A 21,324-nucleotide genomic window follows, 5' to 3' on the forward strand; every position below is an offset into this window, starting at 1 on the left:
CAGTATTGTAATTATTTATATAAACAAGTATATAAATATGAACATATTATTGTATAAATATATAGATCGATCCCATTTGTTTTCTAAGAAAAAAGAAGACAATTTGATATTTAAAAAGCAAATAATAAGGCCCCTTATACACATGGTAATTTTCTCAATTGAGAATACAGAAATCAATTTCGGAAGCTATGTAAAATATTTACCTACCAAGGCACTACATTATAATGAGAAGATACTCATGAATACAAAACCAAGTGAATAAACGTAAGCCTAGATATACCGGTAAGACCCAGGCAGCAAGAAACTGGCCACTCAAACTTCTGAGAAAAGTTTAACAAAAACGAAACAAATAAACAAAAAGCCACACACCTATTCAAAAAAGGTACAGTATCACAAGGCTAATGACAAAAGAAAGCTGTTGACACTCCCTCGGTATCGCATCACAAGGGTAGGAGCAGCCTCTGAACCCAGATGAGGTGCTATCCAGGTTGGGCAGCTGGACAGAGCCATTGTCCACGCTGGAAAGGTGAAGCCTAGGCACAAACACCCAGTGAAAGGAGTCTGGGTAATAAATCTTATTTTCACGAAAAGTTGACATAGGTGGAGCCATTTTAAAAGAGAACTAGGGAGATATTCCAGAGGGACTGCCATGCACTTCTTGCTTCTTGAAACTTTGCAATGCCTGAACTGGGCAAAATAACCTTTGGACTGGGCCAAAGTAGTGTTGTATTCCAAAAAGCTGTTTTGTAAAGCTAATGGGAAAGCAGACATCCTGATTACAGAAATGAAAATTAAAGATGTTGTTTAGAATTAGCACCAGTGTTTATAGCTAGAGAATAATTTAGCTTATTTGCACCTATAGAAATTCCTTCCTTGGCTTATTAATATCTATAGAACTTCTGCTTTTCTATTCATGTAATTATTCCCCATCCCTTTTCTCATAAATGTCTCATGCCTTCACCTCCTTATTTGAATTTCTGGCTGAATCTAGTCAGTGCTTGCCAAATAGCTATTCTTTAAAAAAAAATTTAAAAAATCTCAGATGAACCCTTGTTTCTTTTCACTTTGGCCTTTTATTTTTTTAATTAACAGTTTCTTCCCACCTTCTTCCCTTCTGCTTGTGCCTTCAACAGGGAAACCACATTGGACAGCAGAGGCCAGGGAAGCCACACAGGCGACACCTGGAAGCTGAGAAGTGTGGGAAGTGGGTATGAGGAAAAAAAAAGATAGGCATTTAGTACATAGGTAAATGCATTTTCAATAGAAGTTTGCTCTTCCACACATCACCCATGAGAGTATATTAAAAAGTCTTTAATAAAAAACCTTCTCTGAACCATTGATAATGCTTAGTTCTTAGAAATCAAGTTAGATGGGAGAAGGAAGGACTTTAACATTATGCCTTTTAGGCAAAGGAGGAGTGAGGCATGAAAGTAATTTTTAATTTTTTTAAATATTTTCTATTTTTACCAAATGTTCCTAATAAACAAAGTATGAAACAAAAGTTGACATTTAGTGAAATGTTAAGGTTGTGTCTAAATTAATGTTTCATAATTAAATTCAGTTTCAACATAGTAGAATAATCATCACCACAATTATCAGGTGGCAAATATATATATATATATATATATATGATAAATATATACATAATTTTTATATATATATAGATATATATATATCAGGTGGCTTTTAAAAACCATTCATACATAAAAAATTCATAGCATTATCACATTCATAAACAGAAAGGATTTATTTAAAAGAAGAGGAAGTCACATTACATTCTTCCTATATGCTAAGGCATTTGTTAAATTCTATGACAGAAATTATCTTAATATAGAAACTAATAATCTTGGAAGGTAGGTACTTTCTCCAATAATATAGATAAAAAATTAAATTTAAAAATTTGAAAGAATTTTTAACATAGTAAGGAAAATAGTATTCCTTAGTTAAGTTCTATTTAACATATATTTCTTTGAGAACTTATTATTTAAAAACTCTATTTCTAAACTGGGAATATGTAATGATTTCCAGTAAGACCACATATAATGATTATAGCCAATGTTTTTTTTTTTTTACTTTAAATAAGCAAAATTCTTGAAAAAATGCACAAAGAGACAGTAAAATATCAGAACATTATCACTAATGTGATACAAATAGATTTGGGGGAAAACAACATTTTTGTGAAATCATGTCGGTGAACTGATCAGTCAATTGAAAACTTATTTTGGAAAGCGGATTCGAGAATTGTGTTTGTAGGAATCTGTAGCATAAAAATAATGACTATGAAAACAGGTGATGTGAAAAATTTATATGACTTTTTAGAAACTTTTCTGCATAGATGTCTGACAGATGATTGCATTAAAAGGGGGAAAGCATAGTCTGTATTATCTAAATTTTGTATATTCGTATTATTTTTTAATTTTTATTTGGGTGTTTCATAGATAACAGAATTGAGTTCATTTTAGAGAACATTATTTGCAGTGATTTTTAATTTAAGGCCAGAGAACCAACATTAGAGTAAGGATGAATTTTAGGAAGACCACAGGTAACTTATAAGAATACAAAATCCATGTATGCGATGCCGTGTATAGATGTGAGTTTATAAGATTATGTGCATTTTCCTAGGGAGGTCTTTCATAGTTTTTAGAACAGATTTTAATGTAAGCTTTGACTGTTTTTCTTTTTGTATGCAAATGAATGACTAAAATTTCGATTGCCAAAGCATCCATTTCAGACAGCTATCTCCAATAAACACCTTGTCAGCCACTGACTATCAGATAAGGAGCCAGGCTAACCACCTCCTAACCCCAGGCTGTTCAGATTATTGACCACTTGTTTTTTCTCTTTCTGTGCTTTAAATTTCTGAAGTTTTTATGCTTTAATTTATGTCTTTATTGGGCTGTTCACCAATAAAGAATAAGTCTGTTCTTAATTTCAATGTCTAGAATAGACAGTAACCAGGGAGGAGGTGGGAGAGGATAATGAGGGGAAAAAGGAGACGGGTTTTCAGAAATAAGTATAAAGGACACATGGACAAAACCAAGGGGTGTGGGATCAGGGGAGGGAGGTGGGGATGGCTGGGAAAATGGACACAACTGTACTTGAACAACAATAAAACAAAAAGAATAAGTCTGGCAAACCCTAGGCCCCAACCCTGGACCCTAAAAAGAGCAGAGCCCCAGGCTCATGCACTCCCAACTTCTCTTACTACCTGGCAGCTACCTGTGTGGCCCTAGGTGTGTAGCATAATGAATCATGTCCTTTTAAAAATTTCATAATAATTATCGCTGAGGGTGTCTTGCAATCATAATAAGAACCATGAGGGCCTGTCTAGTCACATCATTGGTATCAACAGGCTGCTCTCAATTTTTGGAATATATGTTAAAAACAAATACCTGATTTTCCCACCTCTGTATTTTAAAATATTTAGAAATGAAAGAAAAGAAATGATATATAGCAATATGTCAGGCTGAAGCTCAAGAGTCATTAAATATCGTTAGATTGCTAAAAGTCTGAAGATAGAACAATCCAGGAGATCAGGGACCAAATCCACAGTATGAGTCACTTCTAGGGTTACTGCTTCAGCAAAGAGAATATCTGGAAATGAATGATATTGTGAAACAGAACCAGTGTTCTGTTATCCCTAATTGATATTTTATGTGATTTAAAAATTGTTTGAATTTTAAATCTATCCATAGTGCACATTTCCTTAAAAAATTTCAAAACTTTGATAAATCAAATGTAGCAAAAAAAACCACCCAAAAACAAAACCCTGTTTTTATATTTTGGGTTTCTTCATAAAATACATATCATAAAATGTGATGTACTTCTGTAAATTAAAGAAAAATATTTTTGCATCTATAGCTCTTTAATCCAACTGGTATTATTTTAATGTATTAAATTTAGGGACTTGGTGTCAGCAAATTATACAGAATCATCTCAGGTGAATTTTTTCCATGCTATCTTTGGTGTAATTTTATTCTGCTTTGGTAACACATTCTTTTTTTTTTTTTGAGGGGGAGTGAAACAGTTTAATGTCCCAAGTTAATATTGGAAGAATTAACACACACCAGAGCATCCTGTCCTTACCAAGGCTTAGCACAAATTCCCCATATTAAAGAATCATGCATTGTAGAATTGGCCCTAGCTTCCTTGCTACTGTTCACTTTTATGAATTATGCCCCACATTATCTTTTAACTAATGCATCTGTTTCCTAGGGCTGCCATGACAAATTACTAATATGTTAGTGACTTAAATTAACAGGAATTTAATCTCTGAGAATGCTGGAGGCTAGAAGTCTGAAATCAAGATGTCAGCAAAATCGGTTCATTCTGGAGACTGAATTAGGAGAACCTGTAGGAGAATCTGATCTGTGACACTCTCTTAGCTTCTGGTGATTCTGGCAACTTTGGCATTTCTTTGTTTGTAGCTGCATCAGTCTAATCTGTGCCTCCATGTCACATGGCTTTCTTTCTTGTGTGTCCTCTGCTCTCCTTATAAGCATAACAATCATTGGATTTACAGTTCACCATAATCCAGTATAACCTCATTATAACGAATTATTTCCATGAAGACTCTATTTCCCAAGGGGTCAAATTCTGAAGTTCCAGGTGGATGTGAATTTTGAGGGGACACAATTTGATCATTCAATTTGATCAGTGATTAAATAGCTTTATTCCTATCACTTGTGCAACTTATAGAATAAAGAACAGGAACCCACTTATTTCTTTTCATGATCTCACTTTGTAGTGGGATTTTAACACATGCTTTTTATTTTGGTGCCATTTCTTTTTTATTTCCTTTCAAGCATAAGAACTCTGTTTTCTAAACAAGCCAATTATTGTTATTAAATTCATTCTTCAGATAAACCCTAAAGTGACATAACTGATATATCCATGTTCTCTTACCCAGGAAGTTAATTGAGAAACCACAGACACATTTGAAGATATTTTGGGTAGAGTAAGGCAATGGATTTGGATACAACTTTGTAAGGAATATTTAAACTTGTATCAGGTTTGTCATCCATTAAAACAACCACTATGTTCTGACAAGGTCTGCATTTATTATGTGTGAATTATCTTTGAATAATTTCTCAAGTGATTTTACCCACTTATTATTAAATGAGAGTACAGCACCTTACCTGATTCCTAGTCAGTTCTCTTGCTGCTCTCATATGTCAATCAAGACAACATTAATTTGACTCTCAGCACAAAAATAAACTAATCTTCAGTTAATATGCAATTTTACTGTCCATGGTGGCTGAAATTTCATTCAGAAGACACATCAGTGCTTTTTAATTTGAGAGGCAATTCAAAACACATGCTACAAAATTTCTTCACTTCTCCAAAGAATTCCCACTTCTTTCAGGAACAGATAATTATTCACAAGTTCTGAGTCTATAAATGGGAAAGTATGACTATGTTTATAACAGGGAAAGGATATAGTGGATGTTTTCACAGCTACAGAGAGTTTCACATGCTCTTCTCTCATAGTGTGAAGGAAGAGCATAATGAAGTACGGCTTCCAGCTGTTTCAGTTCCTCAGGACATCAATTAAGCCATGTATTTCTGAAATCTGTTTCTGTTCCTCCATTATGTGCATTTATTTGGATACACATTTATCTCCCTCTAAACCACATTCCAATTATGCTGAGGAGGAGGATGAGAGCATGAAGTCTAAGCTTAAGTCCCCTTGTCGGTTAAAAAATAAATAACAATTGCACCACTCATAGTGCAATTCTATAAATATTGCACTAGTTTAACATTTTTATGAACCTCCAATTTTGCTAATGATACTTGTCATGTTTCCACTTAAGTGGCATCATCATATTTGAGATTTCTAATATGTATTATACATAGAGAAAAGGTTTCAATTACATATTTATAATATAAAATATGAAAGTAAAATAAAATATTAAAGTGGTAATTAATTCTATACTTCAAATCTCATGGAATTATAATTGTATATTAATTAACTACAAGTGGCTTTGGGTCTGGTAACAGAATTTAATTTTTAAGATGAGAAAAAAATTGTTTTCAGCAATAATGTTCTTTCACATGAGGGTCAAACTAGCATAAATTATCTTATAGTCATAGTGTTTAATCTGTCATCTAGGCAATTCCAACAGTGATGGCAGAGTTCATATATTCAAATAAAGATTGCATATAAAGTCTCATGAGAATATGGGACTTGGTAATTTCAGAAGGTACTCCTTTGACTGTAGAGAGCTCTTGTATGAAATATAATTGAAAAAACATTGCCTTAATTTGTATACCCCATAAAACCTGATTTTCAGATTTGTCTCTCCAGCAAGTATCCAGCCATGTAATATGAAAAATAGAGACATTTACTGAAGAAGATACAAAACACAAGAAACAATATGCACAGGACAAGGATACCTCAGTCCCCTTCAAAGTCAGCACCTTGGGACTCCACACAAGTTTTCCCAATCACCATCAGCTGCCACATCATATTTCCCTGAATCTCATCAATGGTCTGAAATCTCTTTACTTTCAAAGGGGATTTTAGTTTTGGGAAAAGCCAGAAGTCACAGGGTACCAAATCTAGGCTATAGGAGGAGTAGAGTCACTGGGGTGAGTTATGTTTCACCAAAAAACTGTACAAGACGTGATGCATTAGCAGAAAGATTGTGATGAAGCTGCCAATCACCAGTTGCCCACAGATGCAGGCTTCTGAATCCTCGAAATAGTTTCTATGGAAGAATATTCAAATTTAATACAAAATGCGATGCAGATTCATTGCTCTGCTCAGTCATTTTGAATGTGACAGCCACACAGTACACATACTGACTCAATTGCAGCTACAACCCCTACTGACTAGTACAGTGAAGTCGTCACTGTTCACACATGCACATTCCAGCCCATCCTCCTTGGCTGCCTGGTTACATTGATGTTATCCAAACAATTCTTGGTATATTAATGATGGATGGATTTTTTTGTATGTACATTACAAAATGCTATATGTGCTATGTATTATATGCAAACTATATGTACATAGCATATTAGTATATGTATATACAAGGTATGTATATCTAGCAAACATGTAATACACAAGGCCTTATGGCTTGCTTAACATTTAAAGAACTGATATCTACTTTGATGTCTTTCCCTCAACTTGGAAAACTATTGGCCAACATTTCTATTGATTCTACTCCATTTCTTCTTCTATAACTTTCTTCTTCTTCAATTATATGTATGTATTTCATAAGTCCCTTATGTTCTTTTTTGTATTGTTTACCTTTTATAATCTTAATTTTTGATCTAGATATTCTCTTCTTGTTATATTTGAGTTTCCTAAACTTATCTACTGCTATAGATATCCAATGTTAAGCTCATCATTGATCCTATACTTTATAACTAAGTTCTAGGAATTCTATTTCATTCTTTTTTGTAAATTCAAGATTGCTCATGATACCCTCTACCTTTTCATCTATCTTGTTGTAAATATTTATTATAGTTATTTTAAAGTAATTTTCTGGTCAGTCTAGCACCAGGATTACCTTATTTTATTTCTTATTTTTTTATTCTTGGCTTCTGGTAAATATATCTTATTTTCTGATATGCTCAAAAGAAAGACATTATGTTGTATTTTAAAATGTAGAGATTCTAGATAATGATTTCTTCTAATACATAGAAATTTTCTTCTTTTAGGAAGCCCTTAAATTATAAGCTGATCACCTTGACCCATTTGAGACAATTATTTGAGTTGTAGTCTTTTTGGGGTCTCAATGAAAAGCTTAAGTATTTAACAGTTTTTTTCATATCTAATTCTTTATTTCCAAAGCAATGAAGGATGTAATATCTTAGCTATGTAGAAGCTGATTTTTCTCGGCTTATGGCATACATGTGTAGCCAGGAATTGGAATGTGTCTCAAGGGAAGGTTGCATACAAAATACTTTGCTTACTTCTCTGAGTCTTCCTTTTTTTGGGGGGGGTGGTGTTTAGTCCTTCAAATCCTTCAATTTTGGTAACTGGGAACTCTCAAATTTATCTTCCCAGGACAGTAACACAGTTGTAAACAACTGTCATTTAAAAAATTCACTCAGTTTTAAAATAATTAACATTTATGTATTCATGTTCAATTCAAAGTGCCTATTATTTACGTCGTGAAGATGACCCATAGATATTTAGATGTTTGAGTCTTAGCTCCAGAGAAGTGATCAGAGATGGTAATATAATTGTGGGGTTCATCAGAACATACAAATTTCTAAAAACACAAAATGAAATCACCCAAGTAGGTCTTGCTATAGAATAAGAGAGAGTCTAAAGATGAGCCTTGGTGTAGTCCAATACCAAGAGGTTAGCAAAGAAAAAAAAATTAGCCAATATGACTAAAAACAAGCTAGTGAGACAGGATGAACACCTAGTTAAGAGGACAACACAGAAATTTTTATAAAGGAAGACTTGTTTCATAGACGAGTCTAAATTATGCTGAAAGAGATCAGGAAAGAGATATTTTGGGTCACTTTGTTCTGTTTCCATTTTTATCAAGCTTGTTTTAAATTTGTGTATCAATTTACAGAGAATTGATACTCTGATATTGAAAACTTCAAATTGAATATCTTTGTTTCAAAACAGAATATGTTTTTCCCGTTATTTCTTATTTCATTTCATGTTCTCAAAACTCTTTTAAACTGTTATTTATACACATATTTCATATTTCAACTTAAGTATTTGCTTATATTAAAAATGGACTGTTATATCTATATCACTACAAACAAAACTCCAGATAGTCTATCTTGCAGGCCCTCCTGTCCTGGAATTATGTTTGCAAACTCCCTAGAGTCTAAATTAGCAGTGGGTGAACCAATTCAGTGTCTACTCTGGAGAATCTCATGGAATGCATCGCTCCACAGAAAGAGATATTTTCCTTGAAACATAGACTCAATCCTCATATCTGTCCACAAAACGTCCTTGAAATATCGCTTAATCTTAACAACTCTTCTACTTTTGATTCAGTGGAATTGAATTCAGTATCACTCCCCTGTTACAATATTATTGGGGTAAAATTGACTTTTGTTTGTTCACCTTTTCCAGTACATATATTTTTTTTTCTTTAACAGCTGCCATCCTGAACATGGGATGCTTACCCCTGGATTTGCTGTCATTTAAAAGAAAATCTCAATTTTATTTCATTTACTGTTGTTTGTGAAACTGAAAGTCCAGTCCTCAACTGATATATAATAATTCTCTAAGAAAGCCAGACATATTAAAGTTGAATCACAGTTTATGCCCATTTGAAGTTCAATCCTCTTAGGCACATAAAGCTGGAGAACAAAGGAAAGAAAAAAAGAGAAAATGAGAATAATATCTAGGTATTGAACTAAAAGACTGAAAAATCAATCTTCATAAAATTATAAGAAAGAAAATAGTGGTGGTACGGAGGATTAGGCTTTCTATAATAAAAATAAATTTTTATTATCTCAAAATAATTGTTAAATTTATTTCTTGAGAAAATTAAATAACACTTGTTTAGGGTTTTCTTTTACTTTAAACAAGAAAAAAAGACAATTTTTACCAAGTGTTATAAAATCATTTTTAAGGATAAATATTGGAAAAAATGTAAAATATCACTTTTAGTTTGCATATTATATACATATGCCTGTTTAATAAAAGTTCAGAGGATTTATGTAGGAAAAATTCTAACACCCAACTATTAGTTATTCAGAGTGGAAATGCTGAAAAGCAATACCATACCTAATTAAATTAGCTAAATAATGCTTTCTGGATTATCTAGCTGTTGTAATTTAATCAGAGCTAAATGAGATTATTGTTTAATTAAAATTGAAACTAATTAATTGCTCCAATTGTTGTTTATATGAAAGATGCAATTTCTTAACAAAGCTACTTTGATGAAATGAAGGGATTCCTTGGAAAATTGCCTTAGGACCAATGCTGTGAGTTGAAGTCATTCACAATATAATCATCCCACCTTACATTAACATAATATTGAAGAGAAGATACTTCCTTTAAGTATCAGGCTTTCTAACTATAATATTTCTTAAAACAAAGAAGTTAAATTATTTCTTAAAATAACATTTTGGAGGAACAGAATAAGAACTAAAACAACTATAGGAGTTTGATTTGTAAAAAATTACCTCCTATACATTCTTTGACCCAAACAATCTGATTTCCACTTTTACTGATATTGCTCATAAATATATTGTTTTACTTTTACAAAGTATTTCTCTTTTTGTTGACTTACTTTCTATCTGACTTACCTGATTTCTGTTGCACTACTCTCTCCTGATTTTTTTCCCACTAGCACTGCTTTGGTTAGGCATTTCTCATCTTAACTCACTTATGATATGCCATTTCCAATCATTGTTCAATGATGAGTTGCACCTGCGGGTGTGGACCAGCACAGGGTCAGAGTGTGGGTGCATTCCTGACAGTTTCAGCAGTTTGAACAAAGCCATGATGACATTTGCTAGCATGGCTGGGAATCTACAAGTTGTTCTAACTAAAAGGAAGCCTAGATTTAGAAACAAGAGTTTTGTCTTACAGCCCTTTTTTTCTCTCAATAAGGTGAAGCAATCAATACTATTTCTATGACCAGAAAGGAAAACGTACATTCTGTTCTCTATTTTTCTTGTCCACATCTCATTGTCACTTCATCTGCTTCTGGGCTCTGGGCTCCAATATGCCTTTCCACACCATGGGGGTGACAAGGCAACCAAGGGAAATGTGATTCAAGACAGAATTTTTCGCACTCCTTTGCACGTGAGCACTCTAGTCCTGTATACATTGGTACAAACAGGATATTTCTTCTAAAGCTTAGCTCATCAAAGTGTCAGTGACCATAGTGTAGATGAGAAAAATAGGGATTTTGACTCATGGTTGGACTATCTTTGTATAATCATTCTTCCTCTGCCTAAAGACAGGGAAAAGCCAAAAATTACTTTTGGCTAAATGTCAGCCTGTCCAAGTAAGAACATTTTTAATAAAAATATTCAAAAATAATATAAAATACCAACATTCTCAAAGTAGAGAATGGCTTAGGATGTAGAAATTTTTTCTATCATGATATTTATTTAAGCTGCTGAGTATATGTATGGCCTAAGGAGAAGGAAGAATTATACCGATGTCAGAATCCTAAGAAGGCATTTGCCCTTAATTCACAGGCAGTCTTGGGGCTCTCAGACCCCTTTCAGAGACTCAGCAGCTTCTCTTGTTTGTTCATATTGTAGCTGCCTGAGGGATAGAGGGAGTGCAGCTAAAACATACAGCTAAAAATATACTGTATGATGACAAAATTCATAAATTGGCTACAAAAGAACCAGTTTAATTGTTACCAGTGGATGAGCCCATACCTTCTGCCTGACCCTGCTCAGACAGCTGAAGTGCATGATGCTGGGCACACTATGCCAAATTGCAGGGAGAGGGGATGCCACTCTGTGACTGGGGCAAGCAGCCTGGAGGATACTCTGATAGTGGCATTTCGGCCACAAAACTGCCTGGCCCAGAGTCTTCAGGAACCTTGGTGGAAATCACAAGCAGCAGGGTGCTGCCTCTCCAAGTGGGAGCTGAGTTTGGTCCCAGCTGCAGCAGAGTGGTGCAGAGTCAGGGGGGTTTCCCCCACCAGCTGGGATAGTGGCCAGGGAGGTTCTTACGCTGAGCTGCTGAAAGCTGGAAATGTGTGGACAGGGACCAAGTGCGTGGAAAGTTGGAAAGCTGAATGGATGGGGTCCTATCATGATGAAAACTGGAATGATGATTTGATAGGCTGTCTCCTGGCCAGCTGGCCGTAAGCTAGAAAGATAATCAGATAAGGGGAAAAGCCAGCCTTTCCAGTTACAAACTGGGTAAGGCACAAGGGGCAATCAGACATACGTGTCATAAAAGTCAGATGGTGGTAGGGAAAAGTGTTGACCAGAGGGGCCTGTCAATCTAGGCTGGGAAAAGAAGAGATTGGCTGGGATGTGTACCCACTTGAATTTCATGAAAGTTTAGAAAGTTAGTTGGTCTTCTGAGAAAGCACCAGGTTCCTTCTATACCCCAAACAGATATAGCCCCAAGGGGAATAAAGAAATATACTCCCTTTTGCTGGTTGTTGGTTGATTGGTACTGCTCTCTCTTGCTTGTCTGCTCTTTCTTGTTTGTCACTTGCTACTCAGGAACCTGCACTCAGATGGTGCACTAGCCTGTCCTCTCTATGGGCCGCATGACCTTAGCAGTCATGAGGCCCAAAGCTGCCAGGAGGTAGCCTCTCTTTCACTGATGTGGTGAGCATTCACCAGTGTGTTTGTAGGATTGCCTGTCTGGGAGCATGCAACTTTGCAGCACTGGAAGCACATGCCCCTGGCTTCCACACACAGTCTCCGTGAGGGAGCCTGAAGTCAGACAATAGCTGGGAATGAGCAAAGCTACCTGAATGACCCATTAGCAGCTGCCTTGAGCTCAAAGGTCAGTATTTTAAAATGGAGCAGGAACTCTGGGCATTTTATTCTGGTCTTGTTGAGGATGATTGGATTTTGTCTAGATTTTGTGGAGGAAATGAACTATGAGATGGTGAGTGCCACTTTCTCCAAGGAGGCAAAGCATTCAAATAAAACTTTTTTCCTTCAGCATCAACACCCGCCTCACAAGTTTGGCTTTTGTGGCAATAAGCTTCTGAACCCCCTTTATTTGTTTGGTTACATAATCACATTTCTGACAATCGTTTTGAGATCTTGGACAATTATACTAGTTATATAAGGACTTCAAGTGAAGATGGAGGCATAGGTAAATAAGACACTCCTCCTCGCACAACCACATAAAAATCACAACTAAACTATAGGACAACTGTCATTCAGGACTGTCAGATTGAGCTGAATGTAAGTCCAACAACTATAGAACTAAAGAAACCACATTCATCTAGACTGGTAGGGTCATGGAGATGTGGAGACATGGAATGGGCTGTTTCCACAACCAGGTCATCCAGCCCAGGGTTCCAGTACCAGGAAGATAAACCCCCATAACTTCTGGCTATAAAAACCAATGGTATCTGAGTTGGTGAGGGCTCTTAAAGGGCCCTCACACAGACTTACTTCCTCTGAGCTCCAGTACCAGACTAGCAGCTTGAAAGGCACAATTGGCATACAGGGAAGAGCTGAAGTGTCTAGCATCAGGGCAAGAGCTGGGGACAACTTTCTCCTAGACAGAAAGGTTAGCAGAGGCCATTGTTACATTTCTGAGACCTCCCCTTACAGAGTCACAGAGCTGACAGGCAGGGGCCATATCTGAGACTCCATCAACCTAGCTCACATGGTGCTCCACCCTAGGGAATCCCTAAGGCTCTGCCCCACCCAACTTACAGCCCACACAAGCTAACAGTGGCTTGTTCACATGAATGGCTGGTTTCAGCTCAGGCTTCACATCTTCCTAAATCCTCTCAAACAAACACCAGCCTCAATGAGCCCCAGGCCTTCTGCCTCCAGCTAAGCAGCCCCAGGCCTGGCACTAACAGCAGCCAACACTGGATCTGTTTAACTTTGCCTAGGAATCTCAAAGGCCAGCACAAACAGCAGCCATCTACAGATTGCTTTGTAGCTCATGCTGGGTGGCCCCGAGATGAATACAGGTGGTAGCTCACTGTGGCCTTCATAACCTGGGAAACCCCAGAGACTGTACGCCCAGTGAACATCTATAGATCATGTCAGAACACGACCACCCTACATAAAAATGATCCAATCAGAAATGAAGGAGACACCAATTGAAATAAAGAACAATTTATAGGGAATCAACAGTGTGGTGGATGAAGCCAAGAATCAAATGAATGTTTTGGAACATAAGGAAGAAAAAGTCATCCAACCAGTACAGCAAGAAAAAAAAAACCTCTCAGAATATCAAGGATAGGGTAAGGGGCCTCTGGGACAACTTCAAGCATACCAAAATTCACTCATGGGGTACCAGAAGGAGAAAAAAAAGAGGAAGAAATAGGGAATCCATTTGAAAAAAATTGTGAAAAAAAATTCTCTAATTTTGTGAAGGAAATAGACATACAAATCCAGGACGCACAGAGAGTCCCAAACAAGATGGATGCAATGAGGCCCACTCCCAAACACCATGATTAAAATGCCAAAGTTTAAAGATAAAGAGAAAATCTTGAAAGCAGCAAGAGAAAAGAAGTTAGTTACCTACAGGGGACTTCCCATAAGACAGTCATCTGATTTTTCTACAGAAACTTTCCAGGGTAGAAGGGATTGGCAAGAAATATCCAAAGTTATGAAAGGCAAGGACCTACAGCCAAGACTGCTCTACCCAGCAAAACTATCATTTTGATCGAAGGGCAGATAAAGAGCTTCCCAGATAAGAAAAAAAAAACTAAAGGAGTTCATTATCACCAAAGCATTGTTTTATGAAATGTTAAAGGGACTTATTTGAGAAATAGAACATCAAAACTATGAACAATAAAATGGCAGAAAACACATTAACAATTATATCTAAGAGACAAACTAAGCAAACAAGAAGAACAGAGACAGCATAATGGATACAGAGACTGTTTTGATGGTTACCAGGAGGGGGATGTGGAGGAATGGGTGAAGACGTGAGGGGATTTAGCAGTACAAATAGGTAGTTACAGAATAGCCATGGGGATATAATGTATACCACAGGAAATGGAGTAGCCAAAGAATTTATATGCATGACCCATGGACATGAACAAAAGGGTGGGCATAAGGGGAAAATTGGATCAACTATAACAGTTTAATCAATAAAATATCATTTAAAAGAAAAAATTATACTAGTTATTAGAGTACTTCCTCCTCTCTAAATGAAAGAGATAATCATTTCAGAATGCACGGAAGGTTTGTGTATGCTCTAATATTGCCCATACAAGTTTAGTAGCTGGGAATAAAGAGGCAAATACATTCATCCCCGATTCCAAAAGTCCTTGTAGTAATGAAAGAACAATGAGCAAGAAAGGTCTTCCTAGATGTTACTGTAAATAGACTTTGTATATTGTTATATGGGTATACATTCAGTGAAAAAAATAGGAATACAAAGACGATTATAAAAAGTTCCCCAAGAAATGTACTGCCCAGGCTTGGCCGGTGTGGCTCAGTTGGTTAAGAACAGAGAAGAGGAATCAAGGAAAATATTGTTTATAAAAATGTTTACAAAATAACTCATTGTAACTAAAAGGTTACAGAAAAGGTACAAAGAACACTTCTTTAAAATCATATTCATTCTAATAAAGCCTCAAAAAATGACCTAACATTTCTTTCTCAATGTTCTCATCTAATTGAGGTTGTATGATAATTCTTTTCTAAATGCATTACCCTGAGTGGTATAACTGACAATGGTTCATAAACTTTGTGAATTTAATAACCATAAATTACTACATACACATATTCCTTATGATGAGTTCAGATAAAAGAGGAATCTAGCATAAGAAATCGTATCTTTTAATAGCCCTTTAATTACAGGGTACTGCTCACTCCCTTAACAAAGGGGCCATGACATTCAATGGCACATTACTTGGAGCTTCAGCTGGGTATGGGCCACAGGTTGACAAATTGTCCAGACTTAGCATGTGGTAATGTTTATGTCTTCTGAGATCTCTAAAAGCAGATAGTAGGAATAAACTTGAGCTTCTCATTTTGATTCTAGGAAATATACTGGAATAAAAGCTTATGATGAATAAAATAAATGTTTGGGGGAAAGATGTATACTCATTTCTTGAGTCACACCTGCTGCCACTGCTAGAGACTATTCAGCCTAAGCATAAACACCAGCAAGTAAACCATCCTGAACATAAAACTGAGTCAGAGGCTACAATGCTTGTACCACTAGCGATTTTTCTAAGTTACTCACCTATGTACAGGGCCCTGAATTACATAGTTATTTCACATTTACCTATGGGACTAACACCAGTGGCAACCAGTGGAGGATTGTACATCAAGTTTCTGCAACTTTAAGCAAAATGGCATATAACAAAACCAATTTTATCATAGACTAATTGAAATATACAAGAATTAAGTTGCTAGGGCATCTCATCAAAGTTACAGTGAAATGATGTTGAAAGAAAGGGTGTTATCTGAGGACCTAATGTAAATTAAAAAGGAATTTCTATTCCATGTAGGAAGTTTCACAGTTCTCTACTAACTGTAGGGAAAAAGAAACCACCAACATAAGTACTTCCCAATTTGCAGATGAAATTTTATACTACATTAACTACCACAACTGATTTTTTAGAATTTTTATTTCCCAGATCTTAAAGTAACTGATACACAACAAAGGCTTATTTCCTGCTTCATATATACCATAATGTGGGTCAGTTGTAGAGGTGGGAGAGTGTCTTTGCTCCATGCAGTTATTGGGGACCTGGTTTGATTCCATGTAGTGGTTTGGTGACTCTGTAGGCCTTGGTCATACCCCCCTGGAAACTGTATCACTGTAGCCAATGGCCAAAGAGAAATGTTTTAGTAGCCAGCCTCTTTGTTCACTTTTCACTGGTTAAAACTGGGTCGCTTCACATTATAGAAATGCCAGAACACTTCAGATGCAGCCTGGGAGTTTTGTTTAAATAGAGACAGTTCATTGAGATTGGTAAACAACTTCCGGCTTAGTAAATATCATTAAATTATTTAAATAAGCAAAATTTGCCCCCAAATAGATTCTATACTCAGCAGTACTTTGCATTCTCTTGAAGTCATATATATTTCATTACTAAAAAATTTCAAATGACACTGTAATTCTCTACTATATACTAGCACTAAAACTCAGTCCTTACACTCATTTTAAAGTCTGTAAAATCAGCTGCAATTTTGTTGCGTAATAACTAAAACACTTGGTGAGACCTTCAATCCACCTCTAGTTCAAATAAAATAGGTAGTCTTACTCCAGATAACCCTGAGAATTCACTTGAGCAATTATCCTTGATAAGCAGATTTTTAATCAAGGAAGTAGGTGTAGTTAATTATGCACACAGGCTGTGCTTTAAATTATTCTTATTAAACTGTGTGCTTCACCTCCTAGAACACAACCCAGGTGTAACACGGCAGTTCTTGTTTAAATGATGCTTGCTGAGATTATGGTTAGAGACAGACTTAACCCAATTAACAAACCCATTCTCATGTAAAAAGCGAAAAAACTGCTGACAGTTGCAAAGACTCCCAATAGTGATTTTTCTGTTGCTGGGTTCTTTAATTACACCCCTCCACCACCACCAGAATGTCATACAAGCACTAAGATGTCACACGAGGCCAGCAAACAGGCAATAAATTATATGTGAATGTGAAAATGTTACTTTCTGATGGAAATACTGTAACCTCACAAGGGCCTATGGTACATACTAAAGTTAGATAATTCCTTGATAATTTTTCTTTGTATTTTTAACCTCCCGCCCCTAACTAGCTTAGTCTTTTATTTTAAACATTAAGTTTGGTGTAGAGAAAAAAAGCTATAAAATAAAATCATAGGTGAATAAAAATCTGAAATAGTTGAGAGTTTTCTAAATCTACCAGAATGAATTTCAATGTCACTGCTGGATACAAAAGATGAAATTTATTCTTAATGAGATTAGTAGAGTAACTTTTTTAAACATAAGGTGCATGTGATAGCTCACAACAGCAAACATTACACCCCATTGCTACAGCAAAAATGAAATGCAAAATACAATAGTCTGTTTCCTCAAATTACAGTTTTTATGATGTGTTTCACAACTATTATCAGCACAAGACAGGCTGGGAAATAAGACTCTCTGCTTTGTATTTGATATGAAATACTACTTGTTTAACCCAATTCTGTCACAGGTTCTTAAGAAAATGTAACTACACATGCTACATTTTTTAAGATTTAAAAATTTGAATTTAATATATGGTAAATATGTTTGAGAGAGACTTTCCAGAAAAAGATTATAGCATTATTTTTATGCTTCTGTAATCCTCCTCTCTTCCTTGACAATCTTCCATGGGAGGGAAAAGGAAATTATGAAGTACACTTTTTTGTAATTTCATTTTATATTTACTCACTAACTAATATGAACATCCTGGGTATATTTATTTACATATAAACCGTGTGGATTTTATTCTTCTGTGCAGATGATTGTGAATTCTGTTCAGGGTCTATATTACATTTTCTTGGAAATGTCAATATCAGGGTCCAAATAGTCAAAAAGATAGAAACACTGGGAGATATTTTGTGAAATGTTAGATACAGGAAATATAGAAGGCATAAATAGTTTTAGATACATAGATAAGTCATAGTTATTATATGCACATGACTATGCATATTATATAGATTGTAATTATGTATATATAATATTTATTATACTTAAATGCCTAAATAATCATTTATACACAATTTTATAATACAATATGATATCTAAGTCAAGACTGATGAATTTTAGTCTGTTAAAAAAAACATCTGGTCAAAGAACAAGTAAACAATTACTTTTATGTTTCTTTGATCTACTGGCTAGTGGTTACACAAAAACTAAAATCAGATGAAAACATGGATAGCTCTCAAAATCATTAGGTTGAATGAAAAAAAGCCAAAGGCAGGAGAATGAGTACATACTATATATTTCCATTTATATAAAAATTTAAAAATACAAACTATTATTTAGGAACAGAAACAAAACTAGTTGTCTATGTGATGGATGGATTACAAAGGGTTTTAAGCTTATTGAGGGATGATGGGCACAATTGTAATTTTGATTGTGGTGATGGTTTGATGAGTGTGTATATATATGCCCAAACTGCTCAAATTACATATTTTAAATATGTGTGGGCTATTGTGCATGAAGTGTACCTCAGTAGAAGCTGTTAAATCAGTCAGTGCAGTGCTCTAAGGATTGGTGAGTTGAAATTGATTACTAAACAGTTGATATAAATAATTGAGGGCAGAAATACAATTCAAGGTGATGAAATCTGCCAAACAATACTCTGGGTGGTATGAGGTTAGGCCCACAAAGAAAGTCTCTGTGAAGGCAGCAGGTCAATTTTACAAACATAATACAGGAAGTAAAAAAGTTTTGTCCTTTATGGGGCAAATAGCTATGGTTTAGTTGTTTTACAGATATCTAGTTAAATGATCCAGAGAATCATTTAAAACTATTACCTAGTCAAAATGCAAAATGTAGTGATGTGTGACGCAATTAATCAATAAATTCTAAATGTATTCATTAAAAAGGAATTAAAAGTAAACATAATTTTATGGTCAAGTCTTTCAAAACCTGACTCAGTACTAAAGATAACCCAGCAAAGTTGCAATAATTATTTTAGCAGTTAAAATTCTATACAGTTAAAAATATTAATCTACAAATCCAGTATATTCCCTTGAGTGAGGATGATATTGCAAAAGTTCTTCATCATTCTTTTAAAAAAAAGTGCCAGTCATCTGTTTCCATTGGTATTAAACCAATGTAGTTTTTTTTACTTGCCAAAAATATGTATTTATTGCCATGTTATTCATATTTTTGACCTTTTTATTCCTTAAAAAACACCCATTAACATTTCCTGTAATAATGGTTTGGTGATAATGAACTCCTTTAGCTTTTTCTTGTCTAGAAAGCTCTTTACCTGCCCTCCCATTCAAAATGATAGCTTTGCTGGATGGAGTAATCTTGTCTGTAGGTCCTTGCTTTTCATCACTTTGATTATTTCTTGCCGTTTCCTTCTGGACTGCAAAACTTCTCTCAAGAAATCAGCTGACACTCTCATGGAAGTCCCATTGTGGGCCACTAACTGCTTTTCTCTTGCTGCTTTTAATATTCTCTCTTTTTAAAAAAACTTTGTCATTTTAATTATCATGTGTCTTGGTGTGGGACTCCTTGGACATATTTCATTTGGAACTCTGCATTTGTTTTCTTTTTGGAATAGTTTGAAAGTACTCTAACCTTTCCTGGTGGTGGTGGTGTGTGTGCATGTGTAATGATTGCTTTATCTCTGAGCATTTAATGAATTTAAACAGCATCACTTTGTTACTAAAGAGATGTTACAGCAGTAATTTTATCCAGGACATAAATTTATCCTGCTACTCTATTAATGATTTCATAGTTTAGTTTTCCTCTTCCATGTCATTTTTCTTCCTTTTGAATATTCACTTTTAATACATTTTCTTTTCCCTTACTAAATTTACTCAGTTTTTCACTGAAGTGGTTTTAGCAATAGAACCATTGATTGAACTGAATAGTTATGTGTATATATGTGCCAACATCCATGAATTTTCATTTCTACTATTGACATGATATTTGTGACCCAATACTTTCTTTATTCATCTGTTTAAGCCAACATATTAAAGATTTATCTAATTTGTATCTACATAAATCAACATTGTAAATTAGCTAGATACTTGAAATACATTAATAACAAATCAGATGTGGAATTCTGAAGTGGAGAAACTTACAAAAATTTTTATTTTTTTTTTGTTGTTACAGCTAATTTTTATTCAAGATAATACAGACATTTATAACCAAAGTGGATGCTGTTGTAACAAGAACAATTAAAGAATCCTGAAAAAAAATGTGGCATAAGTTAGATGTTTATCAGGCAGAGCAGAAACTGATAGCAGAGCAGAAAATTTGGGGATAGAAACTTTTCATTGGTAAAAGTGTGAGTGATTCAAAGATGACCAGGTTTCCTTCTAAGAATAAGGCCGTATGAGAAAACACTAGGAAACGGACAGCTGAGGCATGTATTTGCTATAAGCAGCTGAGTTTCTCAAGGTGTTAGAGGACCAATATGAGCTCGGGCAAGACGAGTGAGTTTACAAGCGAACAGGAGATAATGAATTGTGAAAGAAGTCCAAAATTAAGAGGCCTCTAATATTTGAAAAGTCAAATACTTTTAGATACCAAAAGTAAAAATGTGGTTAAAAAAGTATTGGCATGACATGTGCCCATTAGGATTTATACCTGCAAGTTTAGATTAATAACGGGGTCTTCCTCATCCAAACCTGTTCTTTCAGGCAGCCTCCAGCTATTCATTATGTTGAGAGAAAGAGCCAAGTTAGTTAAAAACAGATAAATGAATCTGTTTTAGAAGTTTTCTCTGGAAAGGATTTTTTGTCTGGTTGGCTGATAGAACTGACTAGAAATAAACAGACCTCAAGCTCACAAAATTTTTGAGAAAATTGTATTGCCAAATTATTAAATTTGTAAAACATCCTTGAATTTGAGTCTTAAAAACAAACCTTAAATCCCCAAACTTGAAAGAACAGTAAATCTTTGCAAAAGAATCCATCCCTGGTACCCACCTCAAAGACATCTAAATGGACAATGAAGAGCATTGAGACGGCTGAGCTTGGAACATAGGCAATAGAGCCAGTCATGCCTCCTAGAAGGCATAAGCAGAGGGGTACACAAGGCACTGGACTCCTGC

The sequence above is a fragment of the Phyllostomus hastatus genome, unplaced genomic scaffold (assembly GCF_019186645.2).
Source record: "Phyllostomus hastatus isolate PE091 unplaced genomic scaffold, TTU_PhHast_1.1 phas_scaffold_93, whole genome shotgun sequence".
NCBI classification, from domain to species: Eukaryota; Metazoa; Chordata; class Mammalia; order Chiroptera; family Phyllostomidae; genus Phyllostomus; species Phyllostomus hastatus.